The sequence below is a fragment of the Tetrao urogallus genome (genome assembly GCF_951394365.1).
Source record: "Tetrao urogallus genome assembly, chromosome: 1".
Lineage (NCBI taxonomy): Eukaryota > Metazoa > Chordata > Aves > Galliformes > Phasianidae > Tetrao > Tetrao urogallus.
In genome coordinates, this window is record NC_136813.1 from 182,154,246 (window position 1) to 182,167,268 (window position 13,023).

Consider the following 13,023-nt stretch of genomic DNA (forward strand, 5'->3'; position numbering starts at 1 on the left):
TACATACTCAGCTCTTCAAGCATCCCAGCCTGTCACTATTTCAAAAAAGTTATGGCAAAGAAAGCCAAGTATGGCCTCTTGGATTTTTGATTAGCAACAAGACAAAAAGGACAAAGTCAAACTGGCTCAGACAAGGCAAGTCTTCCACTGGCATCACTTCTATAGTTCCTGGCATTCCAAAATGTGGCTGTGGGGTTTTCGTCTACAAGGCTCTAAAGGAAAGAATATACTTTGGAAGAAATTAAATGCATGCTATCATATTTGTAACTAGCTTAAACCTAAGTAGTTTTATAAATTCATATTAATCTAAAAGTAAGCCTACGGCCTCAAATTTTTTCACATTACTGAAATCAAGCTCATTAGACTTCAGTATTAATTTCAGTCTAAAATCATACCTAAATAATGCTATTTGTCTTACTGCTTACTTACCTATACTATAAACCAGTACAATCAAGGAATTCACAATGGGTGAAATAGTTCATTAATATCACAGAATACTACTACATCACATTAAGCTTCCATGAATTCTTCTGTAAGGTTTTTCTTGTTTTCGTTTTGGAAAAAAAAAATATGTGGACAGTATGAGATCCATAAAATGTCCCTCAAATTGTAAATAAATAGAAGTGTTTGGCAGAAATGGCAGATTTCACAGACAAAACATTAGGGAGATCCAGCATTGGTACTGCAAAAGGAACTCTTTTTATATGGTAGCCAATGCAAACAGAACATTTGGATGAATGAAATGAAACACACTTCTACCAGGAGGAAAAAAAAAGCTAACAGTAAGTGCCACAAGAAAATATAACGTTTTCTAAACACTTTCAAAAGCATCCTTAGCAGGAAGAAACAAGAATAAAGAACAAACCTAGAAGACAATACTGAACATTACCTCATATACTACAAGGCCGGGTTTTATGGCAGCATGGATGTATCATCGTTCTTTTTCCCCTGACCTCTCTAACCTGTTACTAAACCTGTAGACTTGTTTTATTTAATGACAGTTTTCAGCCACAATGCTACCATTAGACATTTAAATGTCTACCACAGAAAAACTGAAGAATGCCACAGATATCCTCCTATTGCTGCTTTTTCTTCAAACATTCTAGTCAAACTACTACAAAATGTGTAATGTCTCTCACCCTTTCTCCATTATGGTAATGACAACATGGTACAGGAGAGCTTGATGTATACTAGAAATCAGTGTACTAGGCAACAGAAAACAGAAGGAAAAGCAGGAGAATCATGAACACAGGCTTTCTCCAATGATAGCAGTCTCTAAAGATTTTGTGCTATTATAGGACCATGTCTAAACACATGGGGTAACTGAACTTATACTATATTAACTCTGCTATAGCAAGTAGTGTATAAATAGATAGCAGGAAAAGGGGAGATAGAATAAGAAAGATGAGTAAGAATGAAATCACACGTGGATCAAGGGCCTGTATATCCTGGGACCTTACAGTAGAGAAGCTTAATTTATCAAATATCATATTGTGACAAAACTGACTGACAACTGAAAACATTTTTAAAACAAACCCTGATTTTAATGACTAATTATATTCCTCATAAAACATCTATTATAATGACCTATGGAGTAGCTAGAAACCAAACCTTTATGCACTGAGTCTAGAATAATGTGTATGTTTCTTTATGCAGGCTCATTAATAATTTGAATTACTACCAAATGGTAGATTCTCTGTACCTAGAATTTTTTTTTTTTTTTTTTTTTTTCCCCACCCATAGCAATTGTTCTTAATTGCTAGAAATGAAGAAATTTTCTATGTAACACAGGTCAGACAAGGCGAACACAATGATCCCCTCTGGTTGTAGAACTGCCAGCTCTCTGAATTCAGCACGTAGTTTAGTCACATATGGAACATTTTGGCTGCTCCAGAACTAATACCTCCTATTTTATGATGTTGATGCATGACATCAGATTGGATGTTATAAAATCCTACTTTTCTGAAAGCGTGGTCAGGTGCTGCAATGGGTTGCCCAGAGAGGTGGTGGAGTCAGCAACCCTGGAGATGTTCAAGGAAAATTTAGAAATTGTGTTGAGAGACATGGTTCAGTGAGAACTACTGGTGACAGGCAGACAGTTGGACTAGATCTTGTAGGTCATTTCCAACCTTGGTCATTCTGTGGTCAGAGGTGATTGTTGGTAGTGTGGCAGTAGATGTTGAACCTTCCCACCGATCTTCCATTAAATTTTGCAGCTGTATGATAGATGGCAGCAGAGGGGAAGCTTGACAGTGTGACAACTGATATGCAAGTGTGTATTAAGTAAATATATGGCACTGAATTCTTCTACGCAGAAAATATACCTACTGACATTCATGGACACCTGCTGAACATTTATGGAGACCAACCAGTGGATATGAGCACGGTAAAAATGTGAGTGGTGTATTACAGCAGTGGCAACAGTGGGTCACCTCCACTGATGCAGATTTTTATGAGCATTGAATGCAGGCTCTTGTTCATTACTGGTAAAAATGCATAGGTAGTGGTTGTGACTTTGTTGAGAAAATAGTGCTTTTGCAGCTGAGAATTTGCTCCATCAAATAGTGTTATTGTGCTCCTTATATCTGTTGTAGTTTCTATAGAAATACAAAGCATTACTTTCAGAACAACATATGGATTAATCTATGGAAGTCTTAGCATTCTCCTCTTTGTGAGGTGCACCGTTAGTCTTCCTCAAACTGGGCCGTCTGTAGTGTCAGGTAAGTGGACACAGAAGTAGCAGCTTTCAACCACAAGAAGAGTAGGGTATAGCCATTCAATCATAAACTCTAATTGGTGGAAGATGTATCATCTTTACCTTGCATACCTATAGTTCAGCCATTTCAAATCATAGAATTCATAGAATTATGAATCCTATTTTGCCGGGATTGAGCAATTAAAACCCTTCTGCCCTTGTTCACAGGTTGGCTGCCAATACCAAATATTTTACATAAGTCACTGATAACACTGGTATTGCATTCTCCAGTGTTTCTCTTCACTTCAGTCATAGGTGTATTCCCTTCAACCGAAACAATATTTATCAAGGTACTTTTTCTCACCAGTGATGTGGAAATTCTTTCCTTAGCCTAAGCTTTCCCTTAGTTATGCCAAATACAAGGATTGAAACAGCAGAAAACACTAATACCAAGGTTATTAAGAGGAAAAAGCCCACATTACAAGCAATCAAGCATTGAAACAGGTTGTCTAGAGGAACTGTGTATCCCTGTAGATACTCATTTCAGTGAAGGCATGAGAAATACATGCTCTACTCACAAAGAAGCAAAATTGCTTCTGACATATTGCAAAGCAGTGACATGAACAGGTCTTTCAATGTTTGGTTAGCAGAAACGAGCAGTGCTTTCTCCCCCCTGACCTTCCGGTGCCGGGTGCTCTGCCGGATGCCCTGCTTTTGGTAGGAGACGTAGCTCTGGCGTGAAAGCTTCTGGCGCTTCGCACCACCGTTGCTCTGGTTAAAATCTGGGTCTTGCTCCCCCTCTGGCTTGTTTTCCTCCCTTTCCTCTTCAGCTTCTGAGCTGCTCACGTTCAGCTCCGGAGCAGCATCCTTCATTACCTTTTTATTATCCACCACTTTACGGATGTAGATGGTCGCTTGGGTGTACTCGCGTAAGTCCCGCCGCTGCTGGCACAACAGCCCTTCTCTGCACTCTGGACACAGTTGGGGCTCGGAGCTGTACAGCGCGCTCTCGGGCTCCCCGGCTACTTGTGTGCGGGTGATTTTGATGACATGATCCACCACAAAGAGCTTTTGAATCCTCTCCCACTCGCTGGGCCATATTAGAGCTATAAGCTTGGAGTCTTCTTTTGTCATGGAAGCATAGGTGAACATGAGGCCCCCGTGGGGGCAGAGCAGAGCACTGTTCTCCAGGGAGGAAACGGGGCTGCACTGCGTCGGCCTCCTGACAAATTTCCTCCACTTTTCTACGAAGAACTGTGAAACAATATACAGCTCATCTGTCTCCTGCGGCCAGCTGCCCAGGCAAGGCCGGCATTTGTCGTGGAACAAGTTCTGGAGGGACGTCTTCTGCTCACTGGCCATCTTCTTGTGCAGTGCTTTATTTTCTTCTCCTTCACACTCCAAAATCTTGCATTGGGAACAGCACTCTTTGTTATTTGGGAACTCAGGGGCCTTTGGGAAATATTGCTTGAACTTCTTACAGGCTTCCTTCGACACCATCCTCCTCTCGTTCTCGGATATGCACAGGTCACCATGTGGGCAAACAATGTCTTCATTAAAATTTAACTCTTCTTCCTCCTCTCTCTTCACCTCATTTGCTTCATCTTTGTTTGGTGCATTTCCACTCAGCTTTCCACTGCTGTGCTCTGCGTCTTCGTCTTGCTCATTTAATTGCTCCAGAGCCAAGTGACGCCAGCTCCGCAAGGACGCCTTTCCAACCCAAAACCCATTGCTCCCCTTGACTGTTATCTTCAGCAAGTTGGTGACAGTTTTGTAGTCTTCATTTAGCTGGTTTTTCAGACGCAGGATTCGACACCTTTCTACCACACAGTCCTTGCAAAGTGCTTGGACGTTCAGCCTGGGTCCCCCGCCGTATCTCCTATAGAAGAAGTCAGCCACATACTCAGATATCCTCTTCATGATGCATATCTTGTCAGGATGCAGCTTCCCGTGCGAGCACAGGCAGGCTGTGTTGTCTATGGGTTTGGGAGGGGTGGACTCATCCAGCCACTTCTGCAGCCATTCCAGAGAGATGAAGTCGTACGGGGAACCAGCTTCAGCAGGTAACCTTTGGTAGAGCTCCTTCACCTCTTCTTGCTTGATTTTGGCCCTGGCCACGCTCTGTTTGCGCATCTCGGCCATTTCGTTGCACCACTCCTCAAACTTGCAGTTGTCACGTTCCACCAGCTCCTGCAGGAAATCTGGCACTTCCACCGTCAGTGACTTCTTCCGGGTCTGCAGCCTGTACACCAGCATGTAAGCGTTGCGTGAGCAGTGCGTCCCTTTCCCACATTTAGGTTTACGGGTCTGAGATTTTGAAGGCTCTGCTAGATCTTCCTCAATCCCCAGCTGCAGTTTCTTGCCCTCCATCTTCTCGACGTCTTCGTCGTTGAATTTGTACCACTCTCCTGTCTGTGGGTCCTTCACATGGGCGATGTAGTTCCCTGAGTATGCACTCACACCTCGGTGTATGAGAACAGCACTCAGTTCATATACATAAGCACCACTTTTTTCTTCCATAAAAGGCTCCATGTCGAGCAGCTCAGAGAAGCTAATGTAGGTGTTCAGCTTTTTCTTATGGCCAGTTTGTCTGTCAAACATGAAACGCATCAGCTGCAGGTTGAGTGTGCATGGAAGTTTTAGCAGCCTGATCTTCCTTCTGGCATTCTGCTTACTCTGACAAGTTTCACAAAAATAACGATCGTCTCCTTCTAATTTTTCTTCCTTCAGAAACTCTGTTATGCAGTCTGTCAGCTGCTTGTGCCCTTGGATGTTTAACTCCAGCTCATAAAACTTAGACACGAGTTCGGATTCCCTGCCACACTGGTGTGCAGGTCACTGGCTGTGTAGAGTGCCACAGCCTGGCCTTTGCAATGCCACATGAAGGAGGCAGCACTTGTATAAGGTGTGAGCAACTGAATGACTTGCTCAGCCTTGTGATTAGCCTGAAGGAGGAAGTGGAGAGGCTGAGGACTATAAAAGAGTGTGAGAGGGAGATTGACTGGTGGTGTCAGTCCCTCTCAACCTCAGGTTCTCGGCACACAGATGAGGCTCCTCACGGAGCACGTCAGCCCCTGCCACCTTACAAACACCTGGTAAAGGGGAACCAGCCAGCTGACAGCGTTTCAGCGAGCCCCCTGTCCTCTCTTCCCCCTAACAGCAATTTGAGAAGGGAGGAGGAGTGGAAACAGGTACCTGCTCGGCGGAGGGGGCATCCCCCATCCCGACCATCCCCGGCTCCCCAGGTGCCTCTGCATAACAGGTTTGAGGCCCTGGAATTTGAGGGGGGGACAAGTGAGAATGCGGAGCCAGGTTCACCCGTGAGGTTGCCTCAGGCGAAGCGGTCGCCCCCAAGCCTCAAGACTGCTTCTACCCGTAAGGACAGAAGGGTGATTGTCATAGGCGACTCCCTTCTGCAAGGAACAGAAGGTCCTATATGCCGGCCCGACCCTACCCGCAGAGAGGTGTGCTGCATTCCTGGGGCACGGGTCAGGGACATTTCAAAGAAAATTCCTGGGTTGATTTGGCCTTCAGATTATTACCCACTTTTAATAATTCAGGCTGGCAGCGAGGAAGTTGATAAGGAAAGCCTGAGGTCTATCAAGAAAGACTTCAGGGGAATGGGGTGAATACTTGAAGGTGCTGGGGTGCAGGTGGTCTTTTCTTCTATGCCCGTATACAGGGAGGATCCAAAATACCCAACTCTTAAATAGATGGCTTAAGGGCTGGTGCAGACGCAAGAATTTTGGCTTTTTTGACCATGGGGCAATTTACACTGCACCTGGCATGATGGCTGCTGATGCATGCAGCCTGTCCCTGAGGGGTAAGAGGATCTTAGCTGAAGTATTAGCGGGACTCATTGATAGGTCTTTAAACTAGGAATGAAGGGGGAAGGGGACAAAATAAGGACTACTGGGGTTGAATGGGTCATTCGAGGGCTTGTACCAAACTCCATGGGCAATGACGGCAGAGTGCATAGGGAAGGAGTAGGGCAGGGGGATGCTGGGGATGCTGCTGTTCTAGGGGATCCTAGATCCCTTATAAAGGTGGCGAGACGGATAGCCCGGCTGAAGTGCCTTTATACCAATGCACGCAGCCTGAGTAACAAGCAGGAGGAACTGGAAACTGTGATGCACTCAGAAAGTTATGACCTTGTTGCTATCACAGAAACATGGTGGGATGACTCCCACAATTGGGATACTGCCATCGACGGCTATAGACTCTTCAGGAGAGATAGGCGTAGTAGGAGGGGTGGGGGAGTTGCTCTCTATGTCAGAGATTGGATAAACTGTGAGGAGCTCCCTACAAGAAACAGTCAGGAACAGGTTGAGAGCCTGTGGGTTAGGATTAGAGATGGGACTAATATAGGTCAGCTGGTGTTAGGGGTATACTACAGACCACCTGATCAAGAGGAGGTTGTTGACGAGGCTTTCTTGCTCCAGATGCGTGAGATGTCTGGCTCACGGGCTCTTGTCCTGGTGGGGGACTTCAACCATCCGGACATCTTCTGGGAAAACCACACGGCAAGCTGCAAGAGCTCCAGAAGGCTCTTGGAATCCATTGATGATAGCTTTCTGGTTCAGGTATTGGACAGACCGACCAGAGGTGAAGCGTTGCTGGACCTGCTGCTCACCAACGCTGAGGAGATCATCAAAGGCGTCAAGGTTGGTGGCTGCCTGGGCTCCAGCGACCACGCCCTGGTTGAGTTTGTGATCTCAAGCGATGTGGGCCTGGCAAAGAGCAGGATCAGGACACTGAACTTTAGAAGAGCAGACTTCAAGCTACTCAATGGATTGCTGGCCAAGATCCCCTGGCGCGCTGCCCTCAAAGACAAGGAAGTTGAGGAGAGCTGGCTGCTCTTCAAGGATGCCCTCCTGGAAGCACAAGAGGTCTCCATTCCTCTGAATAAGAAAGTGGGCAAGTGAGGTAGGAAACCGGCATGGCTCAGCAAGGACCTGCTGAGAGAACTGAGGGCGAAGAAAGGGGTGTACAAGCTCTGGAAACAAGGCTGTGTCACCTGGGAAGAGTACAGGGATGCTGTCTGGACTTGCAGACGTGGGATCAGGGAAGCCAAGGCGCAGGCAGAACTGAACTTGGCAAGGGACGTGAAAAACAATAAGAAAACCTTCTACAAGTACATTGGCCAGAAGAGACAGGCCAAAACGGGTGTACCTACTTTGGTAAATTTAAAAGGAGAACTGGCTTCAACAGATGAAGAGAAAGCTGAGGTGCTGAATGAGTTCTTCACCTCGGTCTTCACTGGTGGCCAGGATTCTAGTCTTTTTCACGTCCCTGAGCCCTGCATCCCCAAACCTCTATGTGGGGCCCAAGGAGGTAAATCCCTCCCCACTGTAAGGGCAGAGCAAGTCCGACAGTGCCTCCTTAGACTGAATGAATACAAGTCTATGGGGCCGGATGGCGTGCATCCCAGGGTCCTGAAGGAGCTGGCTGAGGTGGTTGCCGAGCCGCTCTCCATCATATTTGAGAAGTCGTGGCTGTCAGGTGAGGTCCCGGACGACTGGAGGAAGGGTCACGTCACTCCCATATACAAGAAGGGGAGCAGGGAGGACCCGGGGAACTACAGGCCGGTGAGTCTCACCTCCGTGCCTGGGAAGATCATGGAACAGATCCTCCTGGACAACATGCTCGATCACATAAAGAATGAGCATGTGATCCGAGACAGCCAGCACGGCTTCACCAAAGGAATGTCATGCCTAACTAATCTTGTGACCTTCTATGATGGAGTGACGGCATTGGTGGACGAAGGGAAGGCGACCGATGTCATTTACCTGGACCTGAGCAAGGCCTTTGACATGGTCCCCCACCACATCCTCATCTCCAAATTGGAGGGAAGTGGATTTGATGGGTGGACGACCCGATGGATAAGCAATTGGTTGAAAGGCCGCAGACAGAGGGTGGTGGTCAATGGCTCTATGTCCAGGTGGAGGCCGGTAACAAGTGGTGTCCCCCAAGGGTCTGTCTTGGGACCGGTGCTCTTTAACATCTTTATTAATGACACTGATGAGGGAATTGAGTGCACCCTCAGCAAGTTTGCTGACGACACCAAGCTGAGTGGTGCAGTTGATACGGTGGAAGGAAGGGATGCCATTCAGAGGGACCTCGACAGGCTGGAAAGCTGGGCTCGGGTGAACCTAATGAGGTTCAACACGGCAAAGTGCAAGGTTTTGCATTTGGGCCGGAAGAACCCCAGGCACCCGTACAGGCTGGGAGGAGTGGTCCTTGAGAGCAGCTCGGCAGAGAAGGACCTGGGGGTCCTGATGGACGAGAGACTTAACATGAGCCAGCAGTGCGCTCTGGCAGCTCAAAAGGCAAATGGGATCCTGGGCTCCATCAGGAGAGGGGTGGTCAGCAGGGACAGGGAGGTGATTGTCCCTCTCTACTCGGCTCTTCTGAGGCCCCATCTGGAGTACTGTGTCCAGGTGTGGAGCCCTCAGTACAAGAAAGACGTGGAGATTTTGGAAAGGGTCCAGAGGAGGGCGACTAAGATGATCAGGGGGCTGGAGCACCTCCCCTATGAGGACAGGCTGAGGGAGTTGGGCTTGTTCAGCCTGGAGAAGAGAAGGCTGCGGGGCGAACTCATGGCAGCCTATCAATACCTGAAGGGAACCTACACCCGGGAGGGGAGTAAACTCTTCAAAAGGGCTGACAATAGCAGGACTAGGGGAAATGGATCCAAGTTGAAGGAGGGAAGATTTAGGTTGGACGTGAGGGGGAAGTTCTTTACAAGGAGAGTGGTTAGGCCCTGGAACGGGCTGCCCAGGGAGGTTGTGGATGCCCCGTCCTTGGACGTGTTCAAGGCCAGGTTGGACGGGGTCCTGGGCAACCTGATCTAAATGTGTATGTTTGGTGGCCCTGCTAGGCAGGGGGGTTGGAACTACATGATCCTTGAGGTCCCTTCCAACCCGGGTGATTCTGTGATTCTGTGATTCTGTGATATTCTTGATAATGCCAGGCAAAGAGTTCACAAGTAGGCCAAGAAGCCTTCTATACAGAAGAAATGTTGAACTCACCCAACCAGTGGAAGGGTTCTCTGCCTGTACAGCGCACCTTCTCAGGAAGCAGCCCAGTTCTAAGAAATGCTCTCCCTTCTGTGACTGGCTCTTATTGAGCCCAGGCTGGCTCCACACTGAGTCCACCCCATCTGGTTACATGAGGAGCATGAATGCAAATAGTCTGCCTTGCTCCCTAGGCCAGCCATACCTCTTCACCAGGTGCTCAGTCACCAGGTCAGGCTGTGACCTAGCAGTTCGCCTACAGCATGTACCTTTGGATTTGATTGTAACTTGAAGTTGGTCTTGCTGTGAGTGAAGCTCTGGACAAAATGATTTCTAAAGGTCCCTGCCAGACAATTTACTCGATGATCCCATGATAATAACTTTATCAGGCCAAGAGATGGCTGCTGTGAATCAGTAACAAGTGCCTGACAAGTTTCTACCTTTCTGCAAGTGAAGTTTAAATGCATTATCAGCGCCAGTCTTTGCTTTATGTGTATTATGGTTTTGATTCCAGAATAAAAACTTTCTTTTCAGGAGCAAGAATTCCTGTCAGGCACTTAGGAGTGTCAAACACAACTCCAAGAAGTGTAGCAGAGTTTTCACTACATACACACCATGTGCACTTGAGGCCATCCTGAGTTGCACCTGTTGTGTACTCCTGTTCCCAGCTGGTTAGCAAACACAAAGAAATTCAAGAACTGTTATCTGGTGTAAAAATGGAGCCAAGGAATATGTTATAATTTGTTTACAATAAGCCAATAAATGGGAGTAAAAAATAGGAAACAAAATGTATTCTACATTAAAGAATGATCATTTATGTTACAAAAAAACATCTATTTGCCCTCTGCTGACAAATATAGTGCAGTAATAAAAACTGAAAGATGTTACATAAAAGTAACCATAGTAATGTTTTTTGAACAAAGAACCTAAGATCTCTAGCACTTCACATTTCCAAAGCCCTGCAGGAGCCCTGCAGGAACTCATTCCTGCTAATTGTTATTAACAGCAGAGATATTACCAGTGGAACAGTCTGCATGCAGAAATATAGATAGGTTTTGCTGTGCAGGGGCATGATACATAAAGGGGCATGCTACATAAAAATACATTATATATGCACTAAATATATCTCATGCATAATAAAATATACTTTACAATTAGAAACAGAACATAGATGAAGTGAAAAATCTTATCCGGTAAAGCCAGCTCCCTTACATTGCTGTAATGCTTCAGTTTTGTCAAATGGGAAATGCAGAGCTAGGAAAAATAGGTTCATTGGAGTGGTATTATTTCTTTTTCTTTTGTACATATATAATAAGCTGTCAAAGAAAACTAACGACTGGATTCATATGTACTTCAGACAGCTCTACAGCACATTCTCATTAAATGGCCCTTGGGGGAATATGTTATTTCTCCATCTGTTTTGGGTTGTGTGTCACAAAGCTATGATGGTACAGATGTGAAGTAAACATATGTTTTCACAGTGGTAACAGGCTTTTCAATTTTTCTTTAATTCACAGTTTTGAAATTAATTTTTAATTGTCATGGACATTTTGATTCTGCAGGCGCAGTCTGATGATGGACTTAAGAAGGTATGCAAAGATTGTTACTGAGAACGCTGCATTTCTGTTGAAGAGGTTTTGAATGAACTATCCAGTATTATGGACAGTGGAACAAATTTTTAAAAAGTAGTGGTTTGGGTGTAAAATGCTGTCTGCTATATGAAGTGATACTGTGCAGTAACACAAATCGTCTGAAGTTTGTTTTTTGGTGGTGGTGGCGTTCGCTTTTTCTTTTTGGTTAAGAAATGCTTATGAACAGCTATTTTATTTTTGGAGGAGACAATATTTTTGCTGACATTTTATATTTTATTTAGGTAAACTAAATATAACTTAGCTGGTCCTGCAAAACTTACTATCATATCATATTTATTTATGGAACAATTTCTACAGATTGGCTACTAGAAATACCAGTATTTCTCTCCTGCTTGGATATTAGGTCCTACTTAGAAAAAAATTTGTCATTTCACCCTTGTTTTCTTTTCACTTAGAACAGTTTTCAGCTGCATCCTCCAAAGTGCTCTAGAATGATTTAGCTTTACATTGTTTTATTGCACGAACACAACAAACAACAGGGGAAAAAAAAAAAAAAAAAGATAAAATAGTTTGGTCAAGTTTCAAAATAATGAAGATTCCTAATTATCTCACATATAGACCCTATTTGTCATGTTTTTCAGTTTAGCAGAAAAAGTGAAAATAGAGAAAATAGATGAGAAATAATACAAACTGCACACAATAAAACTTCAAGCAAAACAATACAAAAAAAGGACAAAATATAAAATGGGATAAAGTTAACAACCAAAGTCCCAATGCACACAGTAGTTCATATAAAATATGGACAACTGATGTATCTGTGTTCTCAGCAATACAGTATTTAATGTCAGAATTAAGTTGCTACATTGAATTTGCTACTAAAACATCTACACTCCAGCACTCATCAAAAATAAGTAAAAGAAGCTTTTCTAGCTGTGGAAGGTAATTGGGAAAATATTACTTTATACCTGAAGTACAAAAATTTCTTATAATGTCTTTAGAAATTCAACTGAATAACACAGTGCCCTTCCTTGATGTATCTACCTTTTTCTTACCAATAGTAGCTTTTCTCTGGCATCCATTCCTTCTAAAATCAAAACAACTGCTCGTTGTATAGATTTTCTACACCATTTGCAATATGGTTTTCTATATCCGGCTCACAGCATGAAGGGAAATCATTTCACCTTCATGCTATAAAATGTACTATTACAACATTTTATGTCATGTCATCAGATATATTACAGACTTCAGACTGGTTAGCAGAGTATCAAAAGTGATAAAAATGAAAACCACCTTGTTATTATAGTGCCACTTTATTTTTTTAATAGAACAATTAACATTCAAACTTCATTTCAGGTAATGTATCAGATTCTGTTATTTTGTTATTTTAAAGTACTTTACAACAATTCTAAACTATTGAATTGGCACAAATGCCTTCAGTTAAGAGTTCATAAAAATGGCCATGCGTAACCAATCTGGTGGCCTTCTATGATGGGGTGATGGCGTCGGTGGACAAGGAAACGGCGACTGATGTCATTCACCTGGACTTGAGCAAGGCCTTTGACATGGTCCCCCACCACATCCTTATCTCCAAATTGGAGGGATGTGGATTTGATGGGTGGACATTCAATGGATAAGAAATTGGTTGGAAGGCCGCAGACAGAGGGTGGTGATTAACGGTTCTGTGCCCAGGGAGAGGACAGTAATCGAGTAATCGAGGAGA

At 44.5% G+C, this 13,023-nt stretch overlaps 1 protein-coding gene and 1 pseudogene across 4 annotated transcripts in view; both read right to left on the reverse strand.

Annotated features, from left to right (window-relative positions):
• The window catches only part of MAGI2 (membrane associated guanylate kinase, WW and PDZ domain containing 2), a gene marked incomplete at both ends in the record, with an annotated part of 716,521 nt that overhangs the window by 304,581 nt on the left and 398,917 nt on the right, over positions 1 to 13,023 (reverse strand). The window lies entirely within an intron of this gene.
• Positions 3,266 to 5,917, reverse strand: LOC306953444 (ubiquitin carboxyl-terminal hydrolase 48 pseudogene; annotated as a pseudogene). Its single transcript has 2 exons — positions 5,891 to 5,917; positions 3,266 to 5,518 (listed from the first exon to the last, which is right to left on the reverse strand). The product of its transcript is annotated as a ubiquitin carboxyl-terminal hydrolase 48 pseudogene (transcript).